This window comes from Poecilia mexicana, unplaced genomic scaffold, assembly GCF_051168715.1.
Source record: "Poecilia mexicana isolate PSO_F unplaced genomic scaffold, ASM5116871v1 scaffold_20, whole genome shotgun sequence".
In the NCBI taxonomy this organism is placed as follows: Eukaryota; Metazoa; Chordata; class Actinopteri; order Cyprinodontiformes; family Poeciliidae; genus Poecilia; species Poecilia mexicana.
Genome location: NW_028263389.1, coordinates 73,026 through 91,719, shown reverse-complemented (window position 1 = coordinate 91,719; position 18,694 = coordinate 73,026). Strand labels below are relative to the sequence as shown.

Sequence of the window (18,694 nt, the reverse complement as noted above, 5' to 3'; positions counted from 1 at the left end):
AAGGAACACACTAGTTCTTCCTCTTTGCCTTTGTTCTTTATCTTTGTCTTTATCTTCATCTTTACCTTGGTCTTTGTCTTTATCGTTGGGGTCCCAAACCCAGCTGGTGAGAGAAATGCAATTTGAAGCCACATGTTGCGGGGCTAACGGGTTGGTCCCCATCTGCAGAACAGTCTTCGGCTTTGTGGCTCCAGCTCTTCTTCAGCTGCAGAGTTCTTTGTCCATCTCGATCTTGGCTCGAAGCTGCCTGAAGGATCCAACCAAAGATTCCTCTTTTGCACTCACCTTATAAAGGATTTGTCCACCCTTTTGGTGCATTTGCATTGGCTAGCTTTGTTGCTGTGCCTGTTTCATTGGCTGACTGCTTGGACCGATGATCTCATATCCATCACCGTCTTGGAGACATGATGTCTGTTCTAATGACCCAGGGTTGCTCAACAGTCCTTTTGTGTCTAACCTTTTCTTAGGAAAGTTAAAGTTCAGCAATAAGGCCTTGGTCACCTCCGCTCTCCTATCAGTTCCTCTTTCTCCCTGACCGTTCACCTACCATCTACCTCCAACACAACATCAGTGACCTTTAATTACAGTTACACATTTTACACCATTTCAAGTTCAATGTTAAAATCACATTTACAACCTTTTAGTTTATCTGATTTAGCATTCATTTATAATTTTATAATAACCATAACTTATTAATTATTCTTATTATAATCATGATGTGAGTTATTACAGACATTTCTAAAAAGAAACCAAGAATAATCCATTATTCCAATTATTTGATACCAAAGTTACAGTTACTTGTTTCATCTGTAAGTACTTCCATATATTTAAGAGTAAGTGTAAATATTCTTATAATCAAACCAACATCAACCACTGGTTAAACCAATATTAATTATTGGCTTAATTATAAGTTATCATTATTAATGTAAGTATTTTACTCTGGGTTTTATCCAATTACTCAAAATGTTTAGATTTTATTCTTTAAACCTTTAATGCCTTGAAATGAGCACTCTGAACTATTTTTATTCACTGCAGGCTGGAAACTTCCCCTTCCTTCAGGAAACCTGCTCTTCCTGTTCCATGACTCTCTTTCTGTCTGATTATGATATGTTATGATTAAATAGAAAAAATAGAATTAAAGCAAAGTTTGCAGGACACAATAACAACACACACAACCAGATTAATTTTATTACCGTCTGACTCTACTGTTGGGTCTTGATGTCACCTGTGTAATTAGTTTTAAAGATAACTTTATTTATTGTTACTATTAAACTAAAATCTCCAGCATGGGGAAGTGGGATGAGCTCGACTTTTCTCGACAATATATGTATATGTGTGTGTATATATATATGTGTGTGTGTATATATATATACACATATCTTTGCAACCGGATGGTTACAAAGAGAGGGAAGGTCGTCCGCACAGAAGGGGTCTCACTCCCAGAAGGAACAATAGCAGACATTGAGGACAGTTACAAGTACCTGGGAATACCACGAGCAAATGGAAACCTCCAACGAATAAGGCGAGTCCTGAGAAGCCAGTTCAATGGCAAAAACAAGATCCATGCAATAAACAGCTATGCCTTACCAGTAATCAGATACCCTGCCGGAATAATTAACTGGCCAATGGAAGAGTTAAAGGCCACAGATGTTAAGACTCGGAAGCTACTAACCATGCATGGAGGGTTCCACCCCAAATCCAGCACCCTGAGACTGTACACAAGCCGTAAGGAAGGAAGCAGAGGACTAGTGAGTGTGAGAGCCACTGTCCAGGATGAAACATCCAAGATCCATAAATACATCAAGGATAAAGCCTCAACGGACGATGTGCTCAGCGAATGTCTCAGACAATGGGGAACAGAGGATGAGGCGCTGGAGGTACCATCATGGGAGGACAAGCCCCCACATGGGATGTACCACCGACAAATAACTGAAGTGGCTGATATCAGGAAATCCTACCAATGGCTGGAGAAAGCTGGACTCAAGGACAGCACAGAGGCACTCATCCTGGCTGCACAGGAACAGGCCCTAAACACCAGAGCAATAGAGGCTCAGATCTACCACACCAGACAAGACCAGAGGTGTAGGTTATGCAAGGATGCCCCTGAGAGAGTCCAGCACATAACAGCAGGGTGCAAGATGCTGGCAGGGAAAGCGTACATGGAACGACATAACCAAGTGGCAGGCATAGTGTACAGAAACATCGGTGCAGAATATGGACTGGAAGCCCGAGATCAAAGTGGGGAACACCCCCAAAGGTGGTGGAGAATGACTGAGCCAAGATCCTGTGGCAAGATCCAGATCCAGACAGACAAGATGGTAATGGCGAACCAACCGGACATTGTGGTGGTGGATAAAGAACAGAGGAAAGCCGTTGTGGTGGATGTAGCAATACCAAGTGACTACAACATCAGGAAAAAGGAGCACGAGAAACTGGAGAAATACCAGGGCCTCAGAGAGGAACTGGAGAAGGTCTGGAAGGTGAAGACCACAGTGGTGCCTGTGGTCATTGGGACCCTCGGGGCAGTCACCCCCAAACTGGAGCAGTGAAGGAATGTGCAGTTCTAGGCACATCCAAGATACTGCACAGAACCCTCAAGCTCCCAGGCCTCTGGTAGAGGACCCGAGCTCAGAGGATGACAGAGACCACCTGCAAGGGTGAGAAGGGAATTATATATATATATATATATATATGTTTATTTTTTTAAGCCCCTCTGTCATTTGACAGGTTATAATTAACACCTTTGACTGGTGCACATGGAGACATGACAGACTTTACGCAAAGAGTTCATCGCAGAGGCAACTAAAATCAATCAATAAATAAATCCTTTCTGAATATCATTTCATGGACACTGAACTAAATGCGTCTTTCTCACAAGGAGCTGACAGAGTGTTGAAGAGTTACGGACAGGACACCTTGGTTAGGAAGCTCATTGCAAACCTTTAGTTGAAATGGTGCCTTTAACTCCAGTCTCCAGTACAGAACAGAGAAAACTAAAGAGGATGCAACATTGTTTTAATCCATTTATAGTCTAAACAGAGGAGCCAGCAGTTTATTTTGAGGAAATAAATAAAGGCGCAGAAGTGAATTAGATCCATGCGCAGTCTGCTGCACAACCAATGCGGACGCGGCTCCGCTGCTGCGAAGAATTAAACTTAACTCGCCCTGCAGTTTTAACAAATGGAGGTGAAGACGTTACCCTCCCGCACCCAGAAGGAGAGCGATGCTCAGAAGGAGCGCGGCAGACGTAACATCTGTCCATTTTGGAGAAGCGAAACCATGCAAAAAAATAAAAATAAAAAATCCTAGCAAAAACGCACGCCTGAACCGCGCTCAGGGTTAAAAAAAAAAAAAAAAGAAAAGAAAAAATAATCTCGCAGAGTTCAGTTATTCGGTTTGGATCAGACAGATCCAAATGTCGATGAACCAGCGCAGATTTCTCTGCAGATGCGACCAGGAAGAATTTGTGAAGCTGTGCGTTCAGAGCCCAGGGGGTGAAGAGATGGTTATTTAAGTGGAGTCGCTTAATTTAATTTGTTATAAGTTATTGGGGCCCACAGTCAGTGGTTTGTGTCACTACGGAGAAAAGGTTAGATGCATTTATCTGCTTTATGTGATCTGGATTCAATTAGGTGAATATTAACTAAACCGCATAAAAATGCGGCTAAGTAGTCTATGTTAATATGTTTTGACAGATAATTTGACAGGTAAAAATATCGGACCAGAATTATTTGCCTGATGGTAGGCCGGGCTTCTAATAAGTTTGCATTTAATGAGTTTGCAGCACATAGAGAAAACCTATAGAGAATGTTATGATCTACTTATTGTAGTTTAAGTAGAGGAAGAGCAGCTGACTGTTGAGGGAGAAGAGAAAGTGCAGATGTCCGTTAGACAGAAACAAGCGCAGTGCGCTGGGCAATAAATGCGCATAAATGCTCAACCACTGCAATTAATCACACATGAGATGACAAACGCCAAATATATAATACATAGTTACACTGCTTACGTTAATGGTGTTTTAAAAACAAAAACAGTAAAAACGTAAATGATGTAATATGTCATGTCAGATTCCCTCCTCAACCTCGTCTTGATAAGAACAGAGAACAGTCCCTGGTTTCGCGTCCAGACTGTGATAAAGCGCAGCTGACACTTGGTGCGCAGACAGTTTCAACTTTACGCACAGAGAACATCGTGGAGCTCATTATTAATCATACTTAGAACAATATCTATCAGAGGATAGACGCTTTAACGGACCGAGCTTTGGAGGGCCTAGCGCAGCTGATCCGCTTCTGCGGGGTTTTTCTCCCGCGGGTCGAGAGAAGTGAGTGCGGGATCAGGAAACGATCAGAGTTCTGCCGTCTTCTAATCACGTCATTTTGTGAAATGTTACCTGATTTCAAAAACGTTCTCACAGAGAAATACTAAATGTTTCGTTTGATGACTACAAATTGGAAATAAAATGAGCAACCTCTGCTCCAAACTACGAACATTGTCGGCCCCTCTTCGTTTTTTTTTTTTTTTTGCGGAGGATCAGTAAATTACTCATTGGTGTTTTACAACCACCAGGTATGAAGTGTGCTTTAGCCTTTGAGTTGCACCACAGCGCAGCACAACTGAAACATCCAGGAGATCAATAGCAGCTTGTTTTTATGAGTACAAGTATAAAGGAGGCTGGTATCGCGCCTGATATAAATCTATTTATTTATGTCATCACATGGACTTATACAAGGTTTTATACATTTTCTGTTCATATATTTGTCACACAGTGGAAATTTGTTTTTACTTTTTAAGTGTGGTTTATATTGTCGAGTGTTTTCACTGCATGTTTTATTTTTTATTCACTGTGGACTCCGAGAACTAATAGCTGATGCCAGTCACCTGCGCGGGGTGGGCGTGCCCGTAGGGAGCATACCTGGAACCTTCAAGACGCTGGCAGTGGCTTTTAAAAGGCAGAGGACTTCGCGTTGGGGAGCAGAGAAGAAAAGGGGGAATCCAGGAAGGTTCGTGACGGAGGACTGCGACCCCGAACGAGCCAGTGGTTGGCAGCAGATGATACAATCAGTGGGAACGACGTGTCGGACCGTCAGCGGGCAGAGGGGGAACTCTGCCCTGGTCAGTAAGTAAAGTTTCCACTGATTGTCTGCAGGGACCCTTGCTGGGACAGATAAAACATCCACTGTTCAGCGATCGCTCTCCTGGCCAGGTGTTTTTGTCCTAACAGGACGCCAGCGGGCGGCACTTTACGCGGAGCAACTAGAGTGGGCTGGAACTACCACAGGTGGCGCTGGGGCCGCGACTACCGGCTGGACGGAGCGCAGGATTCGCCGTCCTAACTGGATTTTGTGGATGTTGGCCCACTTGGACGATTTTAGTTTATTCTGATTTGGACATTTTAATATTTTTATTGTTTTGCACAAAAAAGAAAACGGAGCATTTTATTCCGTTGGGAAATAAAAAAAAAAAGCTAACTGAATTGTCCTCCCTTGGTGGTGTTACTGTTTCCCTCCTTGTTGTCTGAGAACCCGGGGCTATCAGCTGACGTTAAGCTGGGCTCTGACATATTTATTATTGTTTTTCTTCTTTAGATATTAGGTTGGCTTACAATGATTTCAAATAATGTACAGGAATGACCTGGTGCTGTTGTAACAGGTGTAGAATGGATCACGACAGGAACCAGGATTTGCATTGATTTATTCCTGTTTAGAACAAAAACATATTCAGCAGCAGCTCCTGGCTCTGGCTCTCCCACACACACCTCTCCACAGCGCAGCTTGGCGCGAACTCACAGGAATGGGTTAAAATCATCTAAAGTTCACAAATAATAAAATAAAATCTGCATTCATACAAAACAATTAAAATAAAACTGAAACAGAAATAATCTGCCCAAAGGTTACAATTTTACACAGTAATAGAAAAATATACAAAATACATACATTTAACAACCAGATAACATTTTGAAATAATTCACATACCTGTTTAGAACAAAAACATATTCAGCAGCAGCTCCTGGCTCTGGCTCTCCCACACACACCTTTACCATCCAAAAGAACAAAAATAAAATAACCATGTTGGCACGGTAAACTGAATAAATGCAAAAAACGTGGGAATTAAATACCCAGAACAGTGCTGTGCTAAACATCAAAAAGTTAACCAACTATTTACAACTTATGAGTTGAACAGCATACTTTTTCTTTTTACATTTTTAATATTTTAATGTACAAGCAGAAGACAACTCTGTGCGCTTACCTCTCCACAGCGCAGCTTGGCGTGAACTGAGGAGGGCAGCGGGAACACACAGGATGTGACACGGAGACAGGAAACAAGAAAATAAAAGCTTCTCCACCAAAATAAAATACAATTCAAAAACCAAGGAAAAACAAATATGGGGATGGATTTGGGGCCACATTAGGATCCAAAATAAAACAGTATTAAACAGAAATAAGTGCAAAGGTGACAGCAATCATGTAAATTCAACAAGGTGTTTTGAGAAGGTTCATCAAAAAAATAAAAAAAATAAAATTAACTCAGCTACACTGTTACATGTCAATCATCAGCTTATCACATAAATGAGAACATACCAACATATTTCAACAAGTGATGTATCTATTTACCGATTTTCTGCCAAAACTATCGCCTACAGATAAACTACATACACTTCACGTCCAAGTTCATCACGTAGCGGAAGAGAACAAGATGTATTTCCTGCCCCGTCTTGGGGAAACGGTAATCACTTTGAAACACTGTTCTCTGGTGGTCAAAATGTGCAGCACCTGAGACCAACTTCCTGAACATACTTAAATCTGAAAAACATTCAGATGGGAAATAAAATTGCATAACTGAAACAAAATCACTCAATAGCATTGCCACCGTAAGATAAAAGAAAACCAACACTCTAAAACAGTACAATTATTTAACCAAAATTTACCACCCAGCTACATATGAATAATGAAATAATCATCAGATCTGGGGTTTTTTTACTTTTTTTTTCCAACAATGAATTTCTATAAGACTAAATGAAATATCTGGGTTTATCTGCGTCTGTCAAAACTACATCCTTTACATTCTCTGTTGCTGCACACATAATTGTACAGTCAACCACAGCTGCTGCACATTTACACCCATGTTCCCATATTAATGCTCACAATAGTGAGGACCAGACCATAATAGAGATGCTCACAATAATAGAGACCATAATAGATACTTTTGGTTATTTTGTCTAGAACCAAAAGACACATTAACTCGTCAGAGTGAGATTTGACATTGGAGAAAAGGCAGTTTGCTGCCATGTGACTGGCTTATTTACAATTCACATTAGCAAGAATATGAACAGGTGTACCTAATTATATGGCCAGTGAGTGTATTAGAAGAGCTATGTGATAGGATGGGGTTGGATATTTCATATGCATCACTGAGAGAGATTACAGAGATTCATGCAATTAACAGCAATTCATTGTTTAATCACATTTCTAAAATGAATTTTATTGGGTTCTTGTGGTCTCCCTTAAACTGTGTTTTCTGTTGTGGCTGCATTTTCTACATTTTAACTGGTAGGTTGCCAGAAACATGAGCATTAGCAATTGGCTGGAAAAAGTAGAATGAATTTTGAAGTAATGGTAGCACTAGTGCCAGAAATAATCACATTATTTGTGGTGAACTGAGGCAGTGTTTGGTATGAAAATGAAAATGACAATGTTTAGTATGAGGGTCTCAGTTCAAAAGCTGTCAGCTGGAGCCCTGGTTGATGTGTTACTATCACATTGAAGCCAAGGTTGAGAAACAACGAGACTAAGACAGAGGAGAAAGGTTGGTAAACACCAGGGATTTTTAGTTGATTGCAGCAGATGCTCTGCATTGCAGCCACTGCCAGGAAAAACAAGTCAAACAAAGAGTGCAACTAGTGACACTTAAACACAGACACATCTCCTGCTTTTGTAAATAGAAGACTGTGCACTGGTGTGAGAGAGGGAGAGGAATAAATCCACATAATGTTACAGAGAGCATATGGGATGCCTTTTCAATACTTCAAAATCAGGTGGGGAAGAATGAGCTGCAGTAATCTTACTATGGAGTAGAACCACATTGCTCTCTAGTGGTAAGATGACAAGCAAGCAAGACAAGCAAGACTTTAGGTGATTCCTTACCCTAGGTTTTTATGAGAAACCTTTGACCTGTTGCAGGCATGTGCCGAGAGGGGCTTGAGCCCCTGCCCCTTTTATCCTTGACATCCCTGGTGCCCTTTTTGATTTTTTTTTTTCCCCAAAAAATTTCTTTTCAACTTTTTTTTTTATCTGTATGTCAGAAGGCCTGCTTGTGCCCCTCAGCAATAACGTTTAGCTAAATATAATAATTTAGCAAAATGAAGTCTGGCTGCCCTTCAGCCTTCTCAGTTCTTCTGCCTCCATGTTGTTCAGACACTGGATCCATGGTGAGGAGGAAGGGGGCAGATCTGTGCCCTCTAGCAGGGGCGGATCTACTGGGGTGGCAATTGCCACCCCAACTGAGAGCCTTGCCAACCCTGTGGCCACCCATGCTGGCGACTTGGAATTTAATAAATAGTTATGGCAAATCGGACATTAAGCGTATGAATCTCTTTTTTCCGATATCATTGAATGCAACACAATGTAACCTGACACCTACTGCTAAGTAGCGGGAAGTGCCAGAGGACAGAGCGTGAGGCAGCAGCATTGATACACATGGATGGATATATACTACTGGACTGGACATTACGTGACTTATTGTGCGCCACACACGTGCCATTGAGTCAGGAATATCGGTGCTCAGAAAAATACCACAATCACGCAAAGAATCTGAAAAAAGGACGCAATGTTTAGCGGTTAATTCAACCCTATGGTAGCCATAGATAAGGTTCAAGGTTTCAGATTTAACAGATGAGGAAAAAGTTTTAATTTAAAGAAAACATTGAGAAAGTGAGCAGTGAGTCAGTTTTGCTAGCCTAACTGTTGCTAACCTGCTATTTACTTAACCTTAACATGTGCCTTAACCTTAACATAACCTTAACAAGTTCGGTGTGTTTTGGTTCCGTTAGCACTAAAATAGGACAACCTGCACGCCAAGTCATCAGTAGAGCAGATGTTTAAATCAGCAAATCTACCACCGCTGTGTTTATGCAAAAATTGACATCAAGCCTGCCCAGGTGAAAAAAATGTATACTTTAGTATACTTTAAACATACTTACATTTGTGAAAGTACATTTTAAGTATACTAAGTATCAGTGTTGTGGTACTCGAAGTTGGTCTTGGTCTCGAGACCAGTCTTAAGACCACTTTTTGATGGTCTCGGTCTCGTCTCGGACTCGACCGCATTTGGTCTCGGTCTTGTCTCGGTCTCGGGCTCTGAGCACTTGGCATTTTATTTCAAGACCAGTCGAGACCGCAACTGTGAAAATATCACCAAACGTACAGCATACTGTCCAGTTTATTTAACATCTTTGTTTTCAGTGGATGCAAAATGCACCAATTAACATCCAAGCAACTATGTGTTTCTTCCTCCTCCCCCGCCCCTCCCCACCTTTCACTCCGCGCGGCGCTCCAGGACATGCGCAGTGGTTTTCTCTCAGCGGCAGAAAGTGTTTGTCTAATCGTCAGTAATATAATAACGCTGCCAAATTAGTAAGAAATCCGATGGCCACAGCTAACTCAACATCGCTTCGCTTTCACAGGCAGTGGGGACAACGTCTAACTTTTTTCGTCACTTAGAAAAGTAGCTCAAAGAAGGTAAGCTCCGTTAACGTGATGTTAGCAAAGCTAGCTGTACAGAGACACATAAGCATTGTGATGAAAAAAAGTCACTCACTGCCTGAATTATTGTGCAGAGGTGTAGACTGACTTGTCGCATATATGGGACAACGCTATGTCCAAAAGTCTGCAATATAGTGATGTGACATTCAGAAACAGTTGATTCTTCTCCACGGCTCTTTACTCATTAGATAGGACTGGAGTGTCACTCACTGAGAACCGTTGTTCTATCAGATTACCATACGCTGTCAGAATAGCAAACATGCAGTGAGTACCATGCCAGCGCATGCGCATTAAGAAGTCTGACGGTCAGTGGAGTTGTCAGTTCAGCATACGCAACAAGTTATGATGAAAATAAGTCATTAAATTGTTTATAATATGACATAATATGATAACTAGATAGATATACATGTGTTGTCGTGGTTTCAAAGTGTATTTAAAGCAGATCTGGATGCCATACAGCTGTTAATAACCAAGTGTATGATGATCTACGTCATGATTCTATTTTGCTGATTAAATAAAATCATATGGTAATGACAGCGTATGCATGTCTGAGCTAAGCGTACGACTATCTGACAACGTATGCTGATCTGACAGAACACCGTGAGTGAGTTCGTGTTAAGCGTATGACGATCTAACCTGACAGAACACCCGTTCTTTGTTCTTTTAATCCTCTGTGTACACTGCATCATTATTTTTATTTAATTATGTACGTTGATATTTAAATTAACAAATAACTAAAACACAAGAACGAAACAGCACGCAGAGCATGCACATTGCTCTTTGATTGTTTTTGTTCAAAGTGGCAGCTGTAATGTCTGCCATGGTGTCAGACTGCCTGGCTTCATGTACTGGGATAGAGAGTGAAAACAGTCACGATGAGCGCCTTCTGTTTGGTTAGCTCCTGACCAAGGAGCTTGTTGCTCCTTGGTCAGTGTTCATAGTTGAGCGTTATTTACCGTCAGGGCATTGCCTCAATTGCTATGTTTAATGGTAATCTTTTACTACTTTTGTTAAAATGGCAAAGAATAAAAAAATGACAATCCTGATGTTTAACAAAGTAACTAATGTGTTCATGCCTCAAAATATCAAACATTGACACTTTAGTGACAGATGTGCTACAACAAAAACAATACTTGTCTATTGTTATAAATGTAGTAGGTATCTTCAGTTTTACATCTCTCCAAATATGATCTTTTGTTTTCAGTTTTTAAACAAAAACACGAAGCTGTCTTTACCCAATCCATTTTCAGATGTATGATGTAAAATCTGTCAATGGCATTAGCGCCAGTTCATACTCCAGACCAGATGGTAGCGGTATTGCACACTTTCATAAAAAAAAAAAAAAAAAACACCATAAAAAGAAGAAAAGCTTTGACGCTAGGATCATAGACATAATCATAGACATCAATACGTAGACGCCTCATGGAGCGCTGAGCCGTACGTAACTGCGTCCGCCATCTTGTATGTGGCAGCAGAGCGATCGGAGCTCCTTAAGTCCTGTGTGCTGTGTGGACTTGTTTCAACCGTTTTACGAAACAAACTGGATTCATTAGGATTACCTTCCCCAGGTAAGGATGAAAGATCAGAATTACTTGACTTTGCAGCCAGAAATTCGCTTTTAAACAACCGAAAAATATTTCCTATGTAGCTAAATTGGCCCGAAATAACCGCTGATTGTTAGCTTAGCAGCTAACGTTTTCATACTGTTTTCTAATGAGAGAGAGGTGATGAAAAACCACTGTTAGAGAAGAAGTTCATTAGAAACCAGAGGATTTAGTGAGGAAAGATCAGTCAGGATCAGAGCTGGAGCTGCTGTTCTTCAGTCCGTTTCCAGCTCAGCTTCACCATGTCGGTATTTAGCTATAAAGATGCTACGAGTCAGAGCCCAACATGCTGAAAATGTCTTTTTATGAATGTGAAAGAAACATATACGAAACATATCGTATGTATTTTCTATTACACTTTTCGATAATTTCTCTTATCCTTGGCTTTAGCCTGTGAACCAGGACGTCTCAGAAGTCATTGAGTTCTCCCAGTGTGACCAGCAGACTGAAGCCTGTGGCCAGTGTTCCCAGTATAATAAATAAATGTTTTATTCTTTCACTTTTTGTGTATTTTTAAATATCTCAATCTGAAGTATTATTGTATTAATGTAGCTTATATAATGAAATAAAAAATAATTTACTCTGTTGGAATTATTTTCACTCTTTGCTGTCAATAGCAGAGTTGACATACTGTAAATTCTCTGGAAAAAAAGTAAGAAATATATGTAGTTTAATGTTTGACAATGACTGATTTATAAATCAAGTCATTTCCCAATGTATAAAAAATAAATACAGGAAAATTATTTGTCTTGAAATGTTAAATGTACATTAAACTATGGAATTATGTAAATATATTCTTCAATAAAACACTGTAAAAGTGTGTCTGTTCATCAATGTCATAAAAATTTTCAGAATCGTTTCTATCAAATAAAACATTGTGCTCTTTAATTTAATTGTGCTCTTTAAAGTTAGAAACAATCTCTTTAGTAATTTCTTTGATTGCCAAATATATTAATGTGTGTGAGAAAATGTGTCAATGGCAGGTATTAAAATACTTTGTAGAACGGCACTTTATCAAGTTCAGCCCATTCACTTGTATTACCTTACTGGCACATATTCCACATTCAGTAAATACGCACACACACACACACACACACACACACACACACACACACACACACACACACACACACATATATATATTTGCACACACATAAACAGTTCTTCAGCAGAAAAGAGGAGAAAATTAACCTTACTGTTCAAGACTATATATATATATATATATATATATATATATATATATATATATATATATATATATATATATATATAATTTCTTATATATTATTCATATATTTATTTGAATAAAATATTTTTTAACTAATAAATATATATTTTATATATACATATATTTTATTATTTAATATATTGACTTCTGTGTGTGTACATATGTTCATAAATGTTGATTACTGTATATATAAAAACAATTTATCAAAATCAATTGTATTATAAGTTCACATTTATTTTCTTTATTCAGAAATTACAATTAAAATATAATGAAAAGTCATAAATGTTGTCTTTGGTGATTGTTTAATTTCCAAATATATTCACGTTTATATGTGAGTGGGTCATGACGAACATTAGCTAAAAATACTTTGTGGAATGGCATTTTCTGAAGTTCGGTCCATTCATTTGTATTAGCTTACTGGCAGAGATGCCACATTCCATATGGCGGACGCGATTACGTATCGCTGCAACGGGCCGACCCGCTCCATGAGGCGTCTATGTATTAATGTCTATGGACATAATATAAGGATAGACGCCTCATGGACCGCTCTCGCCTATTGTCGCTGACGAGATTTAGGGCTGCCATCTTGGAGCGGTACACCACTCCAATCAGCGTTATGTGTTTAGCAGCACAATGAGGTATCAGCACATTTAATCGATCATAACACGCTTTTTTGTTACTGGAAACCATATTCAAACATCTATCAAAGCTACATTTATAAACAATTGTATTATTTAAGTATGTTTTTAATACATAGTTCAGCACATTTAAACATGCTTAGTGGCTATAACAATAGAATAGGAATGGAATATTCTGATATCGATGTATGAATAGCATATTACAAAGCACACAGCCGTTCATAATTTATTTAATAAATTATTTAGTAATATCAATACATATTTATATAACTATACAAACACAAATAAATAAAGATATGTTTTTCAGCCGAGGAGTTCTAGCTTCAGTGATTCAGTAGCTGAGATTGAGTCCAAAATCTGATGTGAGATTCATCCGTGCTGCAGTGAATCCGTCTCTCTTTATAGATATCTCCCTCTTCTTCCTCACATCGTGTCTTTAGGAAACTTTCAAAACAAAAACAGAAGATTTGGGATGTATCTTACTATTGAAAGAATTACATATAAATAATAGTCTTTACCACCTGTGTAAACTTTGCTGGTGAATGTTATAACACATAATATAAGTTTTATAATATGTGTTATATTGTTTCATTTCTAATATAGGCTCTTGTGTCAGATAATCTAAGTCAATGTTAGAGAATAATTAATTTTTTTAGATTTAGCCTTCATAGCGGGGCTGAACCCGGTATTACACCAAGCACTGTAGCTAATATTAGCTGGTATCTCGACGGTGGACATAAATACAGTAAAGTAATATTCTAATCACAATATATACACAATAATATGTCCATCTCCGAACAACAATATCCCTCAGTGCTGAGGCATCTTCTGCTGTTTTGATTGAGCAAAGTAGGAGGGTATACCGCTCCAAGATGGCCGCCGTATTTATTTCCTGCGCCGGAGTGGCCAATGCGGGGTCTACTCTTATACAGACGCTGTTCAAATTCGCCATTTTTACTCGCATAATATTGCCTTAAAAGTAGAGAGGGCCTTGATAATAGTTAGTAATTTTGGTAAATTTAAGCTGGTGACGTCCTACTCCGAGTTAGACAAAACTCGGATTGGAGTGGCCAATGCGTGGTCTACTCTTATACAGACGCTGTTCAAATTCGCCATTTTTACTCGCATAATATTGCCTTAAAAGTAGAGAGGGCCTTGATAATAGTTAGTAATTTTGGTAAATTTAAGCTGGTGACGTCCTACTCCGAGTTAGACAAAACTCGGATTGGAGTGGCCAATGCGGGGTCTACTCTTATACAGACGCTGTTCAAATTCGCCATTTTTACTCGCATAATATTGCCTTAAAAGTAGAGAGGGCCTTGATAATAGTTAGTAATTTTGGTAAATTTAAGCTGGTGACGTCCTACTCCGAGTTAGACGACAACACAACAGGACAACAACCAATGGAAATGAAATTTGGGTCACAAAAGGAGCCCGAAGGGACGAAGGCTGCAAACGTCTTTCTAGTTGGTGGTAAGTTTGCTTATTCATTATCTTCGTTCAATTATATACAGTGCAGTATATAATTTGCCCAAACTTATAAACAAACTTACGTTGGTTTCATAAATAATAATCTTTTTTTTTCATTGTTATCTCTAACAATATTTTCTATTTTAAATTATTAAACTGTTGTATTGTTTTTGCTTTTTGTCAATATTGCAGGCTAACGTTGGTGACCAAGCTTTGCAATCAACATCCAGTCAGAGAATGGTAGGTTTATTTGTTGGCATTGAATTACATTACTAACACATGCACCAATGGGCGGTATTTAAACTTAAAAAAATTACTCTAATATAATGTCACTCAATTTATATATTGTTGAAATACAAAATGTAACATGTTTTTTTTTTTTTTCTTTGGTTCATTGCCAGATAGTCTAACATAGTCAATATTAATTAAAATGTTTTTATGTTCTGTTCTGCAGATGCTGCTCTACTGGAATACCCAAATTCTACAGCTTCGGAGGTGCGTCTAGCTATCCATTGCAAATGTAACAATGAACACTTCATTGAAAAAAAAAATAGAAATGAGATGGTTCACATTAAAATGTTCTTTTATTTTAATTCTCTGTTTTTGAATTCTTATGTTTATAGAGATCAACATGGGAGAGGCCAAAAAGGCTTTATCTCAGCGAAAGAAGTGAGAAATGGACATTATGTGAATTCGCAGCTCTACATTCAATTTTCAGCCTTATTAGATGTTGGACAACTCTGAAATGCTGAGAAGCAGTAGAACAGGCTGATTTAAACGGGAATCAGGTCTATCTCTTATGTTTATTGAGATCAGCATGGTAGAGACGAAAACAGCTTTATCTCAGCGAAAGAAGTGAGAAATGGACATTATGTGAATTCGCAGCTCTACATTCAATTTTCAGCCTTATTAAATGTTGGACAGCCCCAAACTGCTGAGAAGCAGTAGATCTGGCTGCCAGAATGGCTGAAATAACATAATGTCCATTTTTCACTTATTTTGTCTAGATAAAGCGTCTTTCGCCTCTTGGCTCCTGCTTCCTTGAAACATAAGAGTTAGTCCTGATTCCAGTTAAAAACAGCCTGTTCTACTGCTTCTCAGCATTTCGGAGCTGTCCAAAAATTGAATGTGGACCTGCGAAATCACATAATGTCCATTTCTCACTCCTTTCGCTGAGATAAAGCGTTTTTGGCCTCTCCCATGCTGATCTCAATAAACATGAGAATTAGACCTGATTCCCGTTAAAACAGCCTGTATTATTGCTTTTCAGCATTTCGGAGCTGTCCAAAATCTAATAAGGTTGAAAATTGAATGAAGAGCTGCGAAATAACATATTGTCCATTGTTCACTTCTTTCACTGAGATAAAGCGTTTTTGGCCTCTAGGCTCCTGCTTCCTAGAAGAATAAGAGATAGAACTGATTCCCGTTTAAAACAGCCTGTATTATTGCTTTTCAGCATTTCGGAGCTGTCCAAAATCTAATAAGGTTGAAAATTGAATGAAGAGCTGCGAAATAACATATTGTCCATTGTTCACTTCTTTCACTGAGATAAAGCTTTTTTGGCTTCTGGCTTGCTTATCACTTGAAACATAAGCATTAGACCTAATTTCAGTTTAATACAGCCAGATCTACTGCTGCTCAGTATTTCAGAGAGTTCAACAACTAACAAGGCTGAAAATTGAATGTAAAGCTGAAAATTCACAGATAGTCCATCTTTGACTTCTTTCGTTGAGATAAAGCGTTTTTGGCTTCTGGCTTGCTGATCATTTGGAACATGAGCAAATCAACTCATTTCAGTTTAATACAGCCAGATCTAGTGCTGCTCAGCATATCGGAGCTGTCAAAGAAATAACAAGGCTGAAAATTGAATGTAAAGCTGAAAATTCACAGATAGTCCATCTTTGACTTCTTTCGTTGAGATAAAGCGTTTTTGGCTTCTGGCTTGCTGATCACTTGAAACTTAATCATTCGACCCAATTCCAGTTTAATACAGCCAGATATAGTGCTGCTCAGCCATTCGGAGCTGTCCAACAACTAACAAGGCTGAAAATTGAATGTAAAGCTGCAAATTCACAGATAGTCCATTTTTGACTTCTTTCGCTGAGATAAAGTGTTTTTGGCTTCTGGCTTGCTGATCACTTGAAACTTAATCATAAGACCTAATTCCAGTTTAATACAGCCAGATCTAGTGCTGCTCAGCATTTCAGAGCTGTCCAACAACTAACAAGGCTGAAAATTGAATGTAAAGCTGCAAATTCACAGATTGTCCCTTTTTGACTTCTTTCGCTGAGATAAAGCTATTTTGGCTTCTGGCTTGCTGATCACTTGAAACTTAATCATTAGACCTAATTCCAGTTTAATACAGCCAGATCTAGTGCTGCTCAGCATTTCGGAGCTGTCCAACAACTAACAAGGCTGAACACTGAATGTAAAGCTGCGAATTCACAGATAGTCCATCTTTGACATCTTTCGCAGAGATAGAGCGTTTTTGGCTTCTGGCTTGCTGATCATTTGGAACATGAGCAAATCAACTCATTTCAGTTTAATACAGCCAGATCTAGTGCTGCTCAGCATATCGGAGCTGTCAAAGAAATAACAAGCCTGGAAATTGAATGTAAAGCTGCAAATTCACAGATAGTCCATTTTTTACTTCTTTCGCTGAGATACAGCGTTTTTGGCTTCTGGCTTGCTGATCACTTGAAACTTAAGCATTAGACCTAATTCCAGTTTAATACAGCCAGATCTAGTGCTGCTCAGCATTTCGGAGATGTCCACCAGCTATGAAGGCTGAACAGTGAATGTAAAGCTGCAAATTCACAGATAGTCAATTTTTGACTTCTTTCGCTGAGATAAAGCGTTTTTGGCTACTGGCTTGCTGATCACTTGAAACTTAATCATTAGACCTCATTCCAGTTTAATTCAGCCAGATCTAGTGCTGGTCAACATTTTGGAGCTGTCCAACAACTAACAAGGCTGAAAATTGAATGTAAAGCTTCAAATTCACAGATAGTCCATTTTTGACTTCTTTCGTTGAGATAAAGCGTTTTTGGCTTCTGGCTTGCTGATCACTTGAAACGTAATCATTAGACCTAATTCCAGTTTAATTCAGCCAGATATAGTGCTGCTCAGCATTTCGGAGCTGTCCAAAATCTAATAAGGTTGAAAATTGAATGAAGAGCTGCGAAATAACATATTGTCCATTGTTCACTTCTTTCACTGAGATAAAGCTTTTTTGGCTTCTGGCTTGCTTATCACTTGAAACATAAGCATTAGACCTAATTTCAGTTTAATACAGCCAGATCTACTGCTGCTCAGTATTTCAGAGAGTTCAACAAGTAACAAGGCTGAAAATTGAATGTAAAGCTGAAAATTCACAGATAGTCCATCTTTGACTTCTTTCGTTGAGATAAAGCGTTTTTGGCTTCTGGCTTGCTGATCACTTGAAACTTAATCATTCGACCCAATTCCAGTTTAATACAGCCAGATATAGTGCTGCTCAGCCATTCGGAGCTGTCCAACAACTAACAAGGCTGAAAATTGAATGTAAAGCTGCAAATTCACAGATAGTCCATTTTTGACTTCTTTCGCTGAGATAAAGTGTTTTTGGCTTCTGGCTTGCTGATCACTTGAAACTTAATCATAAGACCTAATTCCAGTTTAATACAGCCAGATCTAGTGCTGCTCAGCATTTCAGAGCTGTCCAACAACTAACAAGGCTGAAAATTGAATGTAAAGCTGCAAATTCACAGATTGTCCCTTTTTGACTTCTTTCGCTGAGATAAAGCTATTTTGGCTTCTGGCTTGCTGATCACTTGAAACTTAATCATTAGACCTAATTCCAGTTTAATACAGCCAGATCTAGTGCTGCTCAGCATTTCGGAGCTGTCCAACAACTAACAAGGCTGAACACTGAATGTAAAGCTGCGAATTCACAGATAGTCCATCTTTGACATCTTTCGCAGAGATAGAGCGTTTTTGGCTTCTGGCTTGCTGATC

General features: G+C 39.0%; 2 long non-coding RNA genes across 2 annotated transcripts; one reads left to right on the top strand and one right to left on the bottom strand.

Moving 5' to 3' along the window:
* Nucleotides 1–5,675: 5,675 nt before the first annotated feature.
* LOC148153193 (uncharacterized) lies at nt 5,676–6,962 on the bottom strand. Its single transcript, XR_015761707.1, has 2 exons — nt 5,973–6,962; nt 5,676–5,805 (listed from the first exon to the last, which is right to left on the bottom strand). It is a non-coding gene; the product is annotated as an uncharacterized LOC148153193 (long non-coding RNA).
* Nucleotides 6,963–10,400: 3,438 nt separating this feature from the next.
* On the top strand, nt 10,401–11,859 carry LOC148153192 (uncharacterized). The gene is made up of 2 exons (XR_015761665.1): nt 10,401–11,326; nt 11,753–11,859. It is a non-coding gene; the product is annotated as an uncharacterized LOC148153192 (long non-coding RNA).
* Nucleotides 11,860–18,694: the final 6,835 nt, after the last annotated feature.